The sequence below is a fragment of the Hibiscus syriacus genome, unplaced genomic scaffold (assembly GCF_006381635.1).
Source record: "Hibiscus syriacus cultivar Baekdansim isolate YM2019G1 unplaced genomic scaffold, ASM638163v2 tig00110988_pilon, whole genome shotgun sequence".
In the NCBI taxonomy this organism is placed as follows: Eukaryota; Viridiplantae; Streptophyta; class Magnoliopsida; order Malvales; family Malvaceae; genus Hibiscus; species Hibiscus syriacus.
In genome coordinates this window covers 585565-602355 of record NW_024062942.1, presented here as the reverse complement: position 1 = coordinate 602355, position 16791 = coordinate 585565, and the positions used below count along the sequence as shown (strand labels likewise).

General features: G+C 36.0%; 1 pseudogene; it reads right to left on the bottom strand.

Annotated features, from left to right (window-relative positions):
* Window positions 1-10460: 10460 nt before the first annotated feature.
* LOC120148985 lies at window positions 10461-13153 on the bottom strand (annotated as a pseudogene).
* Between the last annotated feature and the right edge of the window lie 3638 nt (window positions 13154-16791).

Sequence of the window (16791 nt, the reverse complement as noted above, 5' to 3'; positions counted from 1 at the left end):
TAAACTGTTAACAACAAGACACTAGTGGAACCAACTAGAGTTTAATGATGGGTTGTTGTTAAACTTCTCGACCTGATGTGGTATAAATGAGTATTGTTTGATATCTGATTAGATGTGGTGACATGAAAAAATCGGGATAGATACTCCTTGTGATATGTTGCAAGAGTCAAATCAGAATAAATATTGTTATCCCATTGATCTTTGTGGAGTTTGGCATAGCAAGAAGTTGAGAGAGAAAACACTTTCTCTGAAATAAAGACAGAAAACAAAGACGACAAGAAGAAAGAAGAAAATCAAATGGCTCTTCAAAAATGCAAGTTGGAAACCATGAGTTGCTATACGGGTATATGAAGCAGACCTTTGAAAGAATGATCAAATGGAAGAAGATCGAGCTCACCACTCTGGAGCCAAGTGAAGATTGATTCAACATTTATGCATTCATGAAAACATCTTTTGCATAAAAGAAAAAGCATTACACTGATACATTGAATTACATTTGTGTTTCATGCATAAATACATGATTTTGACAGATCTTCCAGCGAAAAGAGAATATGCAGAATGTTAGAATCTCGATGATTGAAAGGAAGATTTCGAACCTCAAATGCAAAGAGTTATATTTAAAGAGGCATACCTTGAAGAACAGAGAGGTCTAATCCACAGAAGAAGCACTGCTTTGAAGTGAAGACCACCAGATGTAGAAGAAAAACAAAGATTTTTGTGTATGAAGAAATGAATCGATCGATTGGAAGGACTTGTACACATGAGATTGGGGAAAGTCAATCTTAAGCCTTCACCGAAGAGTAGTAAAGCAAACCATCTTAAGCCTTCACCGGAGAATAGTGAAGCAAATCATCTGAAGCCTTCACTGGAGAGTAGTGAAGCAAACCATCTTAAGCCTTTACCGGAGAATAGTAAAGCAACTCAATCTTAAGCCTTCACAGAAGAGTAGTGAAGCACTATCTTAAGCCTTCACAGAGGAGTAGTGAAGCACCATCTTAAGCCTCCACCGGAGAATAGTGAAGCAACTCAATCTTAAGCCTTCACCGAAGAGTAGTGAAGCAAATCCATCAGCAAGCCTTCTGAGCATGATGATTAAGTCCTCAGGGCAATCTTAAGCCTTCACCGGAGATGAGTGAAGCAATTCCATCTTAAGCCTTCACCAAAGAGTAGTGAAGCAACTCCATCAATAAGTCTTTCGAGCATGATGCTTAAATCCTTCGGGTCATCTATAAGCCTTTAGAGCAAGATGATAAGTCCTTTGGGCAATCCATAAAACCTTCGGGTAGGATGTTTTCACATGAATTTGAAAATGAAAAAAATGATGTTTTAAGAAGATGAAATTTTTGAAAACGAAGAATGCGATTTTCAAAATTTCATAATTTATAAGTCCTTCGGGCCATCAGTAAGTCTTTTGAGCATGATGCTTAAATCATTCGGGTCATCTGTAAGCCTTTAGAGCAAGATGATAAGTCCTTCAGGCCATCCATAAGACCTTCGGGTAGGATGTTTTCATTGAATTTGAAAATAAGAAAATGATGTTTTAAGATGATGAAATTTTTGAAAATGAAGAATGCGAGTTTCAAAATTTCACAATTTATAAGTCCTTCGGGCCATCAATAAGTCTTTCGAGCATGATGATTAAATCCTTCGGGTCATCTGTAAGCCTTTAGAGCAAGATGATAAATCCTTCGGGCCATCTGTAAGACCTTTGGGTAGGATGTGTTCAAATGAATTTGAAAATGAAAATGATGTTTTAAGAAGATGAAATTTTTGAAAACGAAGAATACGATTTTTAAAATTTCACAATTTATAAGTCCTTCGGGCATTCAGTAAGTCTTTTGAGCATGATGCTTAAATCATTCGGGTCATTTGTAAGTCTTCCGAGCGTGATGATTAAATCATTCGGGTAAGTTTTAAGCCTTCACAAAAGAGTAGTGAAGCAAATTCATCAGTAAGTCTTTCAAGCGTGATGAATAAATCCTTCGGGTCATCCATAAGACCTTCGGGCAGGATGTTTTTCACTAAGATAATAAGTCATCTGAGTCATTTTTAGCCTTTTCAGAAGAGTGTTGGAGCAAACCATCAGATCATCAGATGTGGATGGAAACTAAAGATTCTCGGGTACGAAGAAGCGAAACAATCGATTAAAAGGGTTTATACACATGAGATGGAGGCGAAAGTCAAGAAGAAGATTGAAGAAAGGAAAAGACGTTGCGATCAGACAAAATTAGGTCATTTTTTATCTTTGCTACGTTCTTGTGTTCACAACAACGAGCAAAGAGGGGCAGTTGTAATACCCTAATTTTCTCTGGGCCATTTGAATCCATTTGAAGATGACCGATAATTAATTTGAAGGTGTTGGTGCTCGATGAAGAATTAATTCAAATGATGAAACAAGAAATTTTGCGTTTGGAAGCTTTAGGTGCTCAATTGGAATTGGAATTGTATATGGAAATCAGGACACAAATTGAAATCCAAAATCCAAAATTAAGTGTCTAGAGTCCATTTACAAGCCCAAATTAGAGTAAAAATAATTACAACCCAATCTAGAGCCCAACAGCAACTCAAGACAAGCCCAAGACCCGAGCACCCCACGTGAAGGCCTTGTTCTGCTCCACAACACCCAGTCACTAGCTGTGCAAATATCTCCCACGTGATGCACCATAATTGATCAGCATCCATGGCTCCCACGTGGATCATTCCAACCGAGCAGCACACCCAACAGTAAACCCCAGTAGCCCATGCTGCTCATGCGTGGAGACAAGGTTCGACTTCCCAACTCCTGCTTATTCTCCACTACGGCATCATCCAACCTCGACGTGAAACACCACGCCTTACTCCATTCACAACACCCACTACCGCCTCCCACATGCTCGTGCAGCCATGTGGAGCACTGCACCCGAGCAGACAAGGCTCGGCTCCCCATAACCGCGCCCATACCAGTTCCCATATCCAGCAGACACGCCCAAACCGAGCAGCAGTCCATGCTCTTCCTCCCACGTGCAGCTCGACCATCAACATTGGACCATACTCTGGTCATGAAAAACACCAACCATTAGCAGAGAATACAAGGAAAAACAAATTAAAATGGGGGATCAGTGAATATCAACAAAAAGTAGAAAGAAACACGAACGGAGGGAGGACAAAAAAAACAATTGTAACAGGAGAGAGTTCATTAACGAAAAGAGGAGGCAACAATTACAACGGGGAAAAAATCAACTAACAAGTTTTCATCGGCCATAAAAAAAGAAGAAGGGAAAAGCAACATGAATAGGGGGTTCACTAACAGGAGAGGGTTCAAACAAATTGTAACAGGGGAAGATTCCTATTCTTTTTTCTGTATGGACAAGCAATGTAACAAATCCTTCCTGGATATGAAGAAAATGCAATGAATACAAAGCGGTAGAAACGAAGCATTCGAAAAATCTTTTTTTTTTTACATTGTTCTCCTATTATTATTCGAAGGGGGAGTTCAAGCCAAAATTAACAACCAGAAAATCAATATTAAATAACCCAGGCAGAAAACGAAAGAAAGAATAAAAATAGAGAAACCTTACCCCGTTTGGATGAACCATCGCCACTGTCACCGGAGCAAAAGCGGAGCCTCTCGTCGTCGAAGGTAGTCCCTAAGTCCTCTTTTATTTTTTGTGATTTGGGGTTTAAAAAAATAGGCTTAAGGTTGTCTTGGAGTTGGGTCTTATGGAGGTTTGAATTTAGGGCTGTTTGGTTCATTTTTCTTCAGGGTTTAGGGTTACCATAGAAGAGATGATGACTCAAGGAGAGAAGCGGTGCTGTTGTTGGCTAGGGGTTTATGTTGCTTGGGTTTTAATCGAGAGGAAGTAGAGAGGAGTTAAAGAAGATGGTCTAGGTTGTTTTAGGTCTTGGTCTTACCATAAGGTGGGTTTTAGCCATCGGTGTGCGATGGTCGGCGTAGGGCGAGCTTTGGAGCTCTCGAGCGGAGCTGTCGAGATGGAAGAGATAGGGAGAGAAGAGAGTATTACGGCTGGGAGATGTTGCAAATGGATTTAGGGTTGTTTTTAATCCTAAAATGTTATATATATATTAACTTGTCAAAACAGCGTCGTTTAGTATCTGTTTAGGGCATCCGTTTCACGCATGGATATTTCATTGTTTGGGGCACACAAGGTTTCGTTTTAATTCATTCTCGTTCTAAAATAGAGTTTGTCGTATTTTTAATTTGTTCTCCATGTTTTACCCGAATTCAAGCTTAGTCCTAAATTGGTAATGTATTTAGTTTCTGCTTGTTTATATATTTGATTTATATTTTACCCGTGTTTTATTTTAGTCCCTGTTTTTTAGTCAAGTTAATCTTTTTTGTATTTCTAACATTTGGTTTGTTATTTTGAAAATTTTCTATTGCAATCCAATGCATGTTTAGAGATTTTGCTTAATTTCCGTATTAGTAATTATGTTAATTTATTTTAATCCATAGATTTAGATTGTAAATACTTTTGTCATAATTTAGAGCTTTTTAGAGTAATTCTTTAAGTTTAAAATTAGTTAAATCTAATCAGTTATTAGGGTGGTTTGCTTAAATTAATTGTTTATATTTATCTCGCATGGTGATGTGTTTACATATGTATGAGTATGCAAATAATTCAATAACAAATCACATGACATCATTTTTATATGAAATGCATGTTAGCCTCACGTGCATAACTTGATATTATTACATAATTTGATTAAGGGTAATATCTTTTAATTTAAAATTATTTTAAGCGGGTTGTCTTAACTTATTAGATATCCGCTTTTAACGATTTTAAATTAAAAGTGTATCCCATTAGTGACACCTAAGAAATGGATTCATTGCTTTAAAATTTGGGAATGGAAGAAAAATAAATGTTCAACTATTTAAATTTATCGAGAAAAGAGAGTTAGAACTTATCTAAGATCTGATCTCGATATTTGTAAATAATCGAATATTTTTTATCTTTCTAAAGGCTTGGTAATTTTAATTTATTTTGGCGTTTTTGAATGTTGTAAAATTCATGTGTTGTTTTGTCGGGGATCATAAACCAAATTAAACTCGAATTTTTAAATATCATTTGCAAAGACATTAATTAATCGACGAGGTACCGATTTATGGCGTTGTGGGGGGTGCTAATCATTTCCCACGCGTAGCCGACTCCTGAACTCATTTTCTAGTAACGCAAACCTAAATTTGTTGTTTTAATTAAAATTAATTTTTATTTAAAATGACAAAATATTTTTGGGTGTCCAATCACACCCTAATCAAATATTGGTGGCGACTCTTTGAACCTGTGTTTTTATCGTGAATGAATTCTCAAATTTTCGAAACGAGAGGTTTTCTAAAATTATATTGTTTTTAATTAAAAATAAATCGTAAAATGGATAATTAAAAATGATGCGGTTTTCCAAATCTCCCCCACTAATCAAAAATCGTTTCGACAGCTATATCACTTAAGCACATGGTTTTCAGAACCGGACCGGTTAGCTAGTCGGCCATGCTATCGGTTCATTGGTTCAACCGGTCGAGCCGGTCCGATCGGTCGGAAGAACCGCATTCAACCGGTTGAACCGGACGACATCATAATTATTTAAAAAATTAAATAAAAATACTAAAAATATTTAATAAAAAATATTTTTTTATATCACAAGTCATATTCAAAACAAGTCATAACATATATAAGTTAAAAACCATAAAATCAAGTGAAACAAAATGATTCAAATTAACTACAATATAATATTTAAGGTAAAACATATTAAATAATAAATATAATTATATAACTATAATTAAAAAAAATAAAATTAGGGCTAAAAAAATCATAACAAAATAATATTATTTGGTTTAATTTAAAAAAAAACAATCTCACATGGCTAAGAAACATAGAAGAGCATCCCAAAAGTCTAAAGAGTAAAAATATGAGAACAAAACAATCCGACATGGCTAAGAAACATAAAAGAACATCCTAACTAACTTCTATAAATAATAGAGTCAATTTGACATTCAAAATCATGAAGCCTTTTGGTGAGCATTGAGTAATTCTTTCACTTCAATCAAGCTCGAATTTTAGGCTTCAATCGAGCTTCTAATTTTTTTTTTAGTTCAAGCCTTTTCGAGTTCAAGTTTCAATATTATATTTCGAGTTCAAGTTGAACTTGATAAATTTTACCTCGTGAGTTTGAGTCGAGTTGAGCTTACTTTTAAAGTTTTCAAGTTCGAGTCGAGTTCAACAATACTCGAGTTCGACTTGACTCGTTTAACAAACGACGTCGTTTGGTTTAATTTTTTTTAAAAAAAAAATTGGCGGTTTTTTTCGGTTTTCAGCCGGTCCGGTTCGAACGGTTCAACGATTTCGGCCGGTTCACAAATAGTGGTTCAACCGGTGTAGATTGAACCGGTTTCCGGTTGAACCGGCCGATTCGGTTTTCAAAACACTGCTTAAGCAATGTCAAGGGTACAAATTTTGACATTGTGAATAGAACAAATTAAGTTGTAAGGGTCGCCCTCGCTTCTACACAGTACTTGATCTAATCCAAAACAGTAAATCAAAGCTTTCCTATCTCATGTAAGTGATTCATGGTTTGCAATCCCTTGATTGAATCTTAACCATGGGTGTTTTTGAATCACTTTCGAACACTGTTCGATCGAGGACCATATGAAATGAAGAGATATAATTACTTTATCCTTTCACCCATCAGAACTCATATCAATATTGCTACTGAAATCATATGATTTCCTAACTTTTGTTGTTTTCGAATCTTATAGCTTTATTTCAATCAGAAAAATTATAGAAAGATTAATATCTTTCAGCATGTACAAAAGACACCGAATTATCTGAGAACACCTTTAAATTTCAAATGTTCTAACTTACTGGCTTCATTAGGTTTGACTAGTCAGTTGAGTTGAGCAAGACTGATTGATGTAACATTATTGACATCATTCGAATCATTTTATGTAAAAACTCGTGGTGTGGAAGACTGGATTTAGGTGCGCTTAATTTTAGGGACAACTCAGACTAGATTTAGGTGCGCTTAATGTTAGTGACAACTCACAGACATGAGATTACTTTGATAATAATTCGATGGTGGTTCAAGTAGAGGCGATCATGAGTTACGAAGAAGCTTGAAGAATGGAAATGAAAGGTGTATAAAGGAGGTGGCCTCGTTAGGGACATTCTAAGGTGTATTGATGTCATAATTAGTAAGTTTCTTTAGCTCTTTAAGAGTAAGTAATTCGGTGTTGCATCTCCACCGTCCCCTCACCCTAAACTAACATATGGAACTACCATGGTGTAAGTGATCTTCTCCTAGGGTCTAGGTTTGCAAACATTGGGATCAAGTGGATGGTATAATGTCTTTTTAAGATAAATACCTAGGGACGATTTGAGGCTTGTGGGTCCAATATTGCTCTCTTGGTTGAAGAGTGAGGTTACACTTTGTATTCACTATGCCTCGTAGAATCTCTCTTCCAAGAGTATTTTTGGTTTGAGGACTAATATGTGACATGTCTATCTAGTAGGTTGATATGAGATTAGTTAATGGATCGAGAGAATATCTCTTGTCAAATATGGCATAATTTTATGAGCATGGACGAAGTTATGTGTAAGGTTGGGGTCACAATTCCTCTAATTTTTTATTACTAAAAATATACAAGGATAAACATATATTTAGACCTTCAAATTTTATTGATTTATTTTTATTTTCCATTCCTATTTTCTATTGTTAGTTATATATTATCCTTGAATTAAAATTCTGGCTCCGTTCTTATTTATGAGGGATTAATCTGAGACACAAATCATTGATAGAAAGACTAACTTTTCTGAAAAATACCCCATTCAAATGTCACACTGCGTAACGATAGATCGAGATGTTATGTCTGTGACACTTAACACTATAAATCTACAATTGGGTTATCTTCCTCAACAAAGCACATTTTAGTTTTGAAACCACAATTAGGCCCAGTATAAGCCTGGTCTTTGACTGCTTCCTTGTCATTCCTATCCGAGGATGACTTAGAAGATGTACATTTTGAATCAACTACATCTTTTTCCTCTATGTTAACTTTGGTTTGAATTATCAAACAAGGCTTTGGAAAATCCATCCCTATCCCTTCTGTCCTCGCTGAAGAATCCCCGAAATCCTTGAGAACCTATTCTGCCTTCCTTCCTTAGTCACACCACTCAACGGTAGAGCTGCCCTACGAGGAGGATCCCGAAGGGTAACATCACAATGGCATTTCATGGATCACCATCCAATAATCCAGATGGATTAGAGGAACATTGAGGGGGTTCGCCATCTTCATGTAATCTTACGGAGAATCAATAAGTCAGAGTTGAAAATTCCACATACCCCTTTTCTTTTGGGTCCACGACAATATTGTGGTAAACCCTGAATAGAAAACTCCATTTTCTCAATACTTGTAATTTTATAGAATCGGGCCAAAATATGTCGAGTGTGAATCTAGTCCTATCTCTACCTCTAGTTTGTAATCTCAAAAACTATGGGTAAAAATGAGGGTCCGTTTTATGTTAGAAAATATTTTTTTGCTTTTTTTTTTATTTTTGGAAAATAGTTTTTATTTTTATCTTTTTGATATCTATTTTCTTTTAAAATAGAGATGAAAAAATAATTATTAAATAATTATATTAAAATATAGTCATTAAAAATTTATTACATAAACTTAACAGGTGAGTTAAATATAAAACAATAAAGTTGATAAAAAAAATTATAACACGATAATAAGAATATAAACATCAATTAAAATAAAATATTGTTGTAAACAATAGCATAAAAAAGTGTCGTTAAAATAAAAATATGTATAGTGTTATTAAGGCCCTCAAACTTTTGGGGGAAAATAGTGTAACCCGTGAACCTTTTCACATTCAATGTGCCCCTTAAATTGAGAGGAAAAAAACTCTAACCATTTGACTAACTAATCAAACATTAACTATCACAATACTTATATGATAGTTCACAAAACTTACATGGTAATATAAATTATTGATGTGGTACTTCACAATATTGTTGTCGGGTACATGATGGATGATGGTGAGGTAGATGAGCTTAATTGATTTTTTTAGTTAAGTTTGAGGGCCTAATTGATTCTTTTGGAAAGTTTAAGGACTTAATTAAATTTTTAGAAAACTTTAAAAATTATTTAAATTAAATTAAAATATAAACAATTATTACGATATTTAATAAATTAAGTATAAAAATATTAAGCAATTAAATAATTAAGAAATTAGTTTAAGGACCAAACTGATTATAAAAAAGTTTTAAGGACCCTATTGAATTTTTTAAAAAAAGTTTTAGAGTTTTAGATACCATTAAGTAAAAAAATTATTGTTAAAAGAATTTAAATCCATGCAAGTTAAGGCTAAAATTTAGATTTTGTATTTTCCAATTTTTGAAATATACAATACAATTTTAATAAAAATACTAAAAATAATTTTTTTGTGTTTTCATATTTTCACTTTTTTTTCATTTTCTAAAAGTTGTTTTCTAATTTTACAACCAAACACGTTTTCTTCAATATTTTCTATTTTCTAAGAAAATAAAAATGAAAATAGTTTATATTTTCTAAAACTAAAACGACCCTAATTTTTTTATAAAGATTATTCACACTTAATGGTCAATTACGATTATCAGGACATTAAGGAATACAATTATGGTTATGATATTTTTTTTATAATTTTTTACCGTGCAATTATGCGTAGAAAAGTCCACACAATTACAAGTAGGATTGTGTCTGCTTGGTAGAGAGGATCAAAGCCAAGCTTGGGTTGTGGTCCAGTTGATGGCTCAGTTATACATGAAGACTATAATTAGTTAAAGCTTGCGTAGAAAATAGCAATACTGTTGATAATATTGTTGATAAGATAAAAGATGTATAAGAAAAATGTGGGCCATGATGATGTTAATCAGAGCCTGTGTATAGCTTGGGGAATTCCTTCCTCTTAGCCTGAGAAATTTGTTGTAATATGTTCTTTGTAGCAGTAGGTTGGGCTGTTTCTTGGATAATAAAAGGAATAATTTATATATATAAAAAAGTCCATTTTCTTGTAACAATAGAGAAATCTGATATAATTTCTAAATCAATTGCCACAGTTCTCAATGAATATATAAAATCTATTCATAGCCTCAACATGCACAATTTGCGAATCCTAGGGAAAATTTGTAGATTTTCTTGAAGATATGGCAAAAACTATCACATTTCTATAACACGCATGCCATGGGAGACATATTTAGTTTTCCCGATTAAGATAAGATTTGATGTAATCCAAGTACAAAAATCAAATAAATACATGTGTAGGCCACGTAGGCCTGTTTTAATTTATGTTAAACAAATTAGAATCACTAATATAGCAAATGAAAAAAATTCAAAAAGCAAAAAACTAGCAACAAATATTTGCATTTGTTTCCTTTTAATTTCAAAGAAAAATGTATGAAATATTAACTTTTGTGTTCTGCATTTCCTTCACCAACTTATAAAATGTATAAGCCAGCTCCGAATTACGGCCCAACCATGCTTTTCATTTACATGCGGAGAGAAGCTTGTTGTGTTTCATGAAAAGACATAGCCGGGACATTTGGTTTCCTTACATTCGCATCTCTTTCACCCCCCTTGAATCTGTATAGCTCAACGATCAAAGGACGAAGGATCACCCTTCATTTTACTATGTTCATGACCCCGGGATATACTCATGTTCACTTCACCTATGGTTGAAGAAGAATCGTCGTCGTCGTCTCCCCCTTTTAACCCTTCAATCTCTTTCATTACTTCCTTCAACTCGGGTCTTGCCTCCGAATCCTCATTGCAACAACTTAATCCGATATTCAATACGTTTATCATTTCATCTTTACAGTTCTTGGCTCCTTTCATTTCCTTGTCGAACACGTCACTGATTCTTATCCTTAACCATCTTATTCACCCAAGTGGCTAAATTCATGTTATTATCGTAACTGGTTGTTAGGTAGTTCTCTGGAAACCTACCTGTTAAGATCTCCAGGATGTATGCCTAGGCACCACACGTCGGTTTTCCTACTTATGCGGCCAGTCTTGGCGTACTCGGGTGATTTGTAAGCCGTCATCATCTTGTGAGCTTGGTCCTGGTTTATCAATGACCTTAATGCATAGTCGCACAAGAGAGGCTCAAAGTTCTTGTCCAAAAGCACGTTGGAAGATTTCAAATGCCCATGGGGAACAACTATGGTAGGCAGCTGGTTGTAGAGATAATTCAAACCCTTGATAACTCCTTTTATGATATTCAACCGAGTCGGCCAATCAAGACCCGGATTATCACGGGAACGGTTGGCTGTACCCCAAAAAAAATGAGTTTAGTAACTTATGGTAGCCAGTGTTTCTACTTAGGGTAAGTAGAAGGGTTAGTCCAAAAATCTATACGGACATAGAGTTGATAATTTTCAAAGATTACCTCCAAAACTATAAAATATTCAAATACCCCCAGTAAGAAAAAAGAGAATTAGGGGATGGGAATCTCACCATGAAGGTGACTAGCCATGCTACCATCAACCATGAAGCTGGTAACCAATAGCTTTTCCTCTTTCCTATAGTAATAAGCCAATAAAGGGTGTAAGTTCTGATGGTTCAACCTTCCTAATCGTCTCATATGCTCGTTAAATTCTTCCTTCCCCACGCTATTCATTTGCTTATAGTTCTTCACCACCACCACTTCACCTTTCCCTATCATGGCCTTGTACGAAGCTCCGAAATTCCCACTACCCAGAATCTCGGCCGAGGCTTTCAATAGATCTTGCAAGTCGAACCTTTGGACATCATCTTTCAAGAATATCAATTCAGTCCTTCTCACATTGGAAGCTGGAGTTGGATGTGGAGCTTTCTTTTCCATTTGGACGGAAGGTGATGGCGGCGGCTTATATGATTCGACAACGAATACTTCCTCGTCCGATGTTTTATATTCTCTTCTCCGTCGTAGGAGAAAGAAAATGAGTAATAAAATAACCAGTACTAGAGCTGCAGATACCACAATGAGGGCAATTTTTAGACCAGTTGATGACTTTTTAATTATGGGTGGCAGAGGGGTTGGTGGGATGGTAGGCGGCGAACCGGGCGGCGGAGGGCTGAGACTGGCGCATTCTTTGAGAGGTGCCCCGCATAGATTTTTGTTCCCTGCACCACAGCACAAGAGATGAACCAATACATAAAGATTTTTACGGTCTTATAGTACAAAATGCGTTCAGTGGGGGTACCTGTGAAAAGTGGTCAGCCATTTTGCTTAAGCTTTTAGGGATAGGACCCTCAAGTTGATTGTTAGCCAAGTTCACCATCTTCAATTCATTACCGGTAAATTCAGGCACCGGGCCACTAAATTCGTTCCCCTCCAATTTCAAAATTGCCAGCTTAGGCATTTTTGTTAGCGATGAAGGGATTTTACCACTAAAAAGATTATTTGCCAAAAACACTTTCCTCAACGATTTCATCCCTTCAAATGTATCATCAGGAATCTCCCCAGAAAAATGATTATTCGATAAAAACAAAGCCTGCAATCTGTTCAGCTTCTTCATCTCAGGTATTTTGCCTTCAAAATTATTGTTCATAAGACTTAAGGTGCGCAAGTTCTCCAATGGATCAAGACTTTCAATATTCACCACCCCTGATAGACCCATGTTCTCAAGTTGCAAACCCAGAACTTTACCGTTCACGCTGCAAAGAACGCCAACCCAATTTGCCGCCTCTCCTGTACATGGATTAATCGAAGCATTCCAATTGGAAAGAGCCGATGGGTCCGTAAATGAGTCCCGAAACGTCAAGAGGGGCTCAATCTCCTCCGGCTCACCGGCCGAGTGGACCACCATTAACGATGATGATAAAAAAACAGCAAGTGCAAGGAATAACGATGGATTTGGCATGCGCACAAGCCTAGCTATGTGCATGCTCATTACCATTGCTTGCTACAACGTGGAAGCTTTCTTATCTAAGCAATTAACAGAGGCGACGATATTGGAAAGGGGTTTTGATTTTGATTGCATGAGCCTAACTAATTCCTATCTCGTTTCTTTCTTTTCCTTGCTATGTTTTTTTGTCGATTGTTGTTGTGGTGTTTTTGTTTTTTTGGGACAAGGGAAAGCGTGAGGGATGAAAGAGAGTTGAAGAAGAAAACCAGGGGACAAACGCCACAGCACGATACGTTTGGCGTAAAATCCCAAGAATATGAGAGTTGGTGAAGATTTCTGTAATAAAAGGACGGAAGGAAGAGGGTCCAAAGTTGGTGAATTTGAGTAAACATTGCTATATTCTTAGCCATGGGGCATGATTTTGTGGTTTAGAAGCTCAACTGTGCGTCGGAGAAATGCAAGGCCCGCCTTCCAATTTTAAGCATTTTCCCACTCGTTTTTGTCGTAACCGGTTTTCGTCCGGGCACGAAATATTTATTTGGCGAGAAAATTGATGTGAATAAATGGTTTTGAAAATAATTTGGGAGTCGCCATCGGCCTTTTGGATCAGGTAGGTCGAAAACCTAAAAATTATCTTTTAAAAGAGTTTTAAGAAAACATCAGTTAAAAGATGAACTGATCTGCGTTTATAACCAAAAATTCGTTCTTTTTAATAATAAAAAGGGATTCGTGGTCGGTTACGTTTAGGGAAGGATTAGCACCCCTACAACGCCCAAAATTGGTACTTTTAATTATAAATTGTCTCTTATTAAAATTTTAAAAATTCAAAAATATATTTAATTTATAATTCTATTATTTCAAAATTATATAAAAAAATATTTATTTATTTAAAAATATCAGAAAAGAACTTCTAGGTGCCTTAAGACAGCTCTTTTCTTTGATATTGATAAATATTAATTTAAATAATATTGTTTACTTTTAATTTTAAAATATCAGAATGAGACATCCAGTTGTATTAAGACTGCCCTTTTCTTTGATATCGAAAATAATAAACATTATTATTTAAAAAATATATATATTTATATGACTAAGATAATAATAATAATTAAAGCAATAATTAAAATATAAAAGTAATAACAAAATAATATTGTAATTAAATAATGATCAAAATAAAGAAATTAAAATTATAAAACTAAATATAAAGTATCAAAATAAAGATAATAATTTGAAATATTAAGAAAGATAATGGTTAATAGTGTAATTTAACCTAATTAATTAATACGGGATTAAAATAAAAATACTAAACTATGAGGGACTAAATTTGATATTTACCTAAATATATCATTTAATACTGGTATGGACTAAAACATAATAAAATAAAATTCAAAGACTGAATTAAAATGCTCAGAAATTAATTTCAGTGACTAAATCGTAAGGATTACAAACTATAGTGACTGCGGAAATGGTTTACCCATGATGGAAATTACACGCACACCCTCCCTCAAAACGACGTCGTTCAGGGGAGGATAAAAGTCCCAAACAGCTGGCCCGAAGGGCCAGCTTCCCATTTTTCCTTTCTCTTCTCTTTCAAACAGAGAGAGTTTTATAAAACTCTCTCTCGCCTCTCTCTGGTTTCCTTCGCCGGAGGAAACCAGACAACAACCGGTCGCCGAATTTTGCCACCGGTACCACCACCGGCCACCATCAACGGTGGCCGGAAAATTACAAAACACCCCCAAATCGATGCTCTATTTACCTTAAAGCCCAATCTAAGGTTGTTTTAACCTAAAAGCTTACCAAACGTCGTAGATCTGAGATAGTTTCCTTCGACGTTTCGGTTCTCCGATCACTCGTGGAGGTTCTCACGACGGAGATTTCCTCAGTAAGTCTATTTTTCTTTTCTTTTATTTGGTTGTTGTTTTTGCTTGTTTGGTGGTTGCTGGTTTGCTGGGCCTCTATTTGTTCTGTCTTTCCGTTTTTCTTCGATTCCTCCTCTTTTTTTTTTTTTTTTTTTCAGGTTCAGTGGTGGCTTTTATAGCCACCACAGTGTGCTCCTCGGACCGGTCCCATGGGTAGCATTTGGTGAGTCACCAAGCTATGGCGGTGACTCACCATAGAGCTCTGATTTGGTGCAGCAGCTGGCTTCTGGAAAGCTCGACGAGGCCGGCGTCGTGGAAGCAGCAGCGTCGGCAGCAACTGGTGGACCATCTGGAACTGAAGCATCGGCAAGGCAGCTGGAGGCAGTGGTGGCGCCGCGTGGATGTTCTTGAAGCTTGGAGGTGGCGGCCGGGATATAAACCTAGGGTTGTGAAACCCTAGGGCTTCTGGGAGTTGGGCCAGAGTTGTAATCAGGCCCTGATCTTGGGCTTTTGTATATATATATATATATAATAATAATAATAATAATAATAATAATAATATTTAGTAATAATAAATTTAATAATAATAATAATAAAATTTAAATGAAAAAATGATGTCTACAGCTGCCCCTCTTTGCTCATCCTTGTATTAACAAGAATAGAGCAAAGACGAAAAGACGATAATTTTTTCATTTGACTTCTTTTGAGCAGGATGGAAATGTTTGAAAACATCATGCACGAAAGGGCTTATAGATGACCCGAAGGCTTTGAAAACATCAAAAAGCTCCCGAAGGCTTTTGGAAACTCATGCACTGAAGGACTTACAGATGACCCGAAGGCTTTGAAAACATCAAAAAGCTCCCGAAGGCTTTTTGGAAACATCATGCACTGAAGGACTTACAGATGACCCGAAGGCTTTGAAAACATCAAAAAGATCCCGAAGGCTTTTTGGAAACATCATGCACTGAAGGACTTACAGATGACCCGAAGGCTTTGAAAACATCAAAAAGATCCCGAAGGCTTTTTGGAAACATCATGCACTGAAGGACTTACAGATGACCCGAAGGCTTTGAAAACATCAAAAAGATCCCGAAGGCTTTTTGGAAACATCATGCACTGAAGGACTTACAGATGACCCGAAGGCTTTGAAAACATCAAAAAGATCCCGAAGGCTTTTGGAAACATCATGCACTGAAGGACTTACAGATGACCCGAAGGCTTTGAAAACATCAAAAAGATCCCGAAGGCTTTTTGGAAACATCAAAAAGCTCCCGAAGGCTTTTTGGAAACATCATGCACTGAAGGGCTTACAGATGACCCGAAGGCTTTAAAAACATCAAAAAGCTCCCGAAGGCTTTTTGGAAACATCATGCACTGAAGGACTTACAGATGACCCGAAGGCTTTAAAAACATCAAAAAGCTCCCGAAGGCTTTTTGGAAACATCATGCACTGAAGGACTTACAGATGACCGAAGGCTTTGAAAACATCAAAAAGATCCCGAAGGCTTTTTGGAAACATCATGCACTGAAGGACTTACAGATGACCCGAAGGCTTTGAAAACATCAAAAAGATCCCGAAGGCTTTTTGGAAACATCATAAACTGAAGGGCTTACAGATGTGAGAAATAGTTTACTAAGTAAGAAAATATGGAAATTGTTTTCTTACTATTCAACAATTTCATTTTCATAAAAGATTGAATGAGAAACTATGGAAATCGTTTTCTCATTATTTTTCAAAATAACATGTTGATTGGGTAACATGCCCCAATCTCAAGATAATACTCATTCTTGTGGATTGCGTCCATCTCTTCTTCAGATGTTTGCGTGATTCCTGTATTTTTGGTTTTGAATACCTTCTTCTTGTAAGGTATTTTTTCTTTCTTCGTTCTTCCGAAGATCTGTAAAACTTCATGTTTGAATGCACTCAGATGTATCAATGTAATGCATTGTCTATTGTGCAAATGATGTTCTTATGAATGCATGAATGTTGATGCAATCTTCATTTGACTTCAAAGTGGTAAACTTGGTCTGCCTTCACTTCATCATTTATTGCCAGGGTTACCTCTGGATA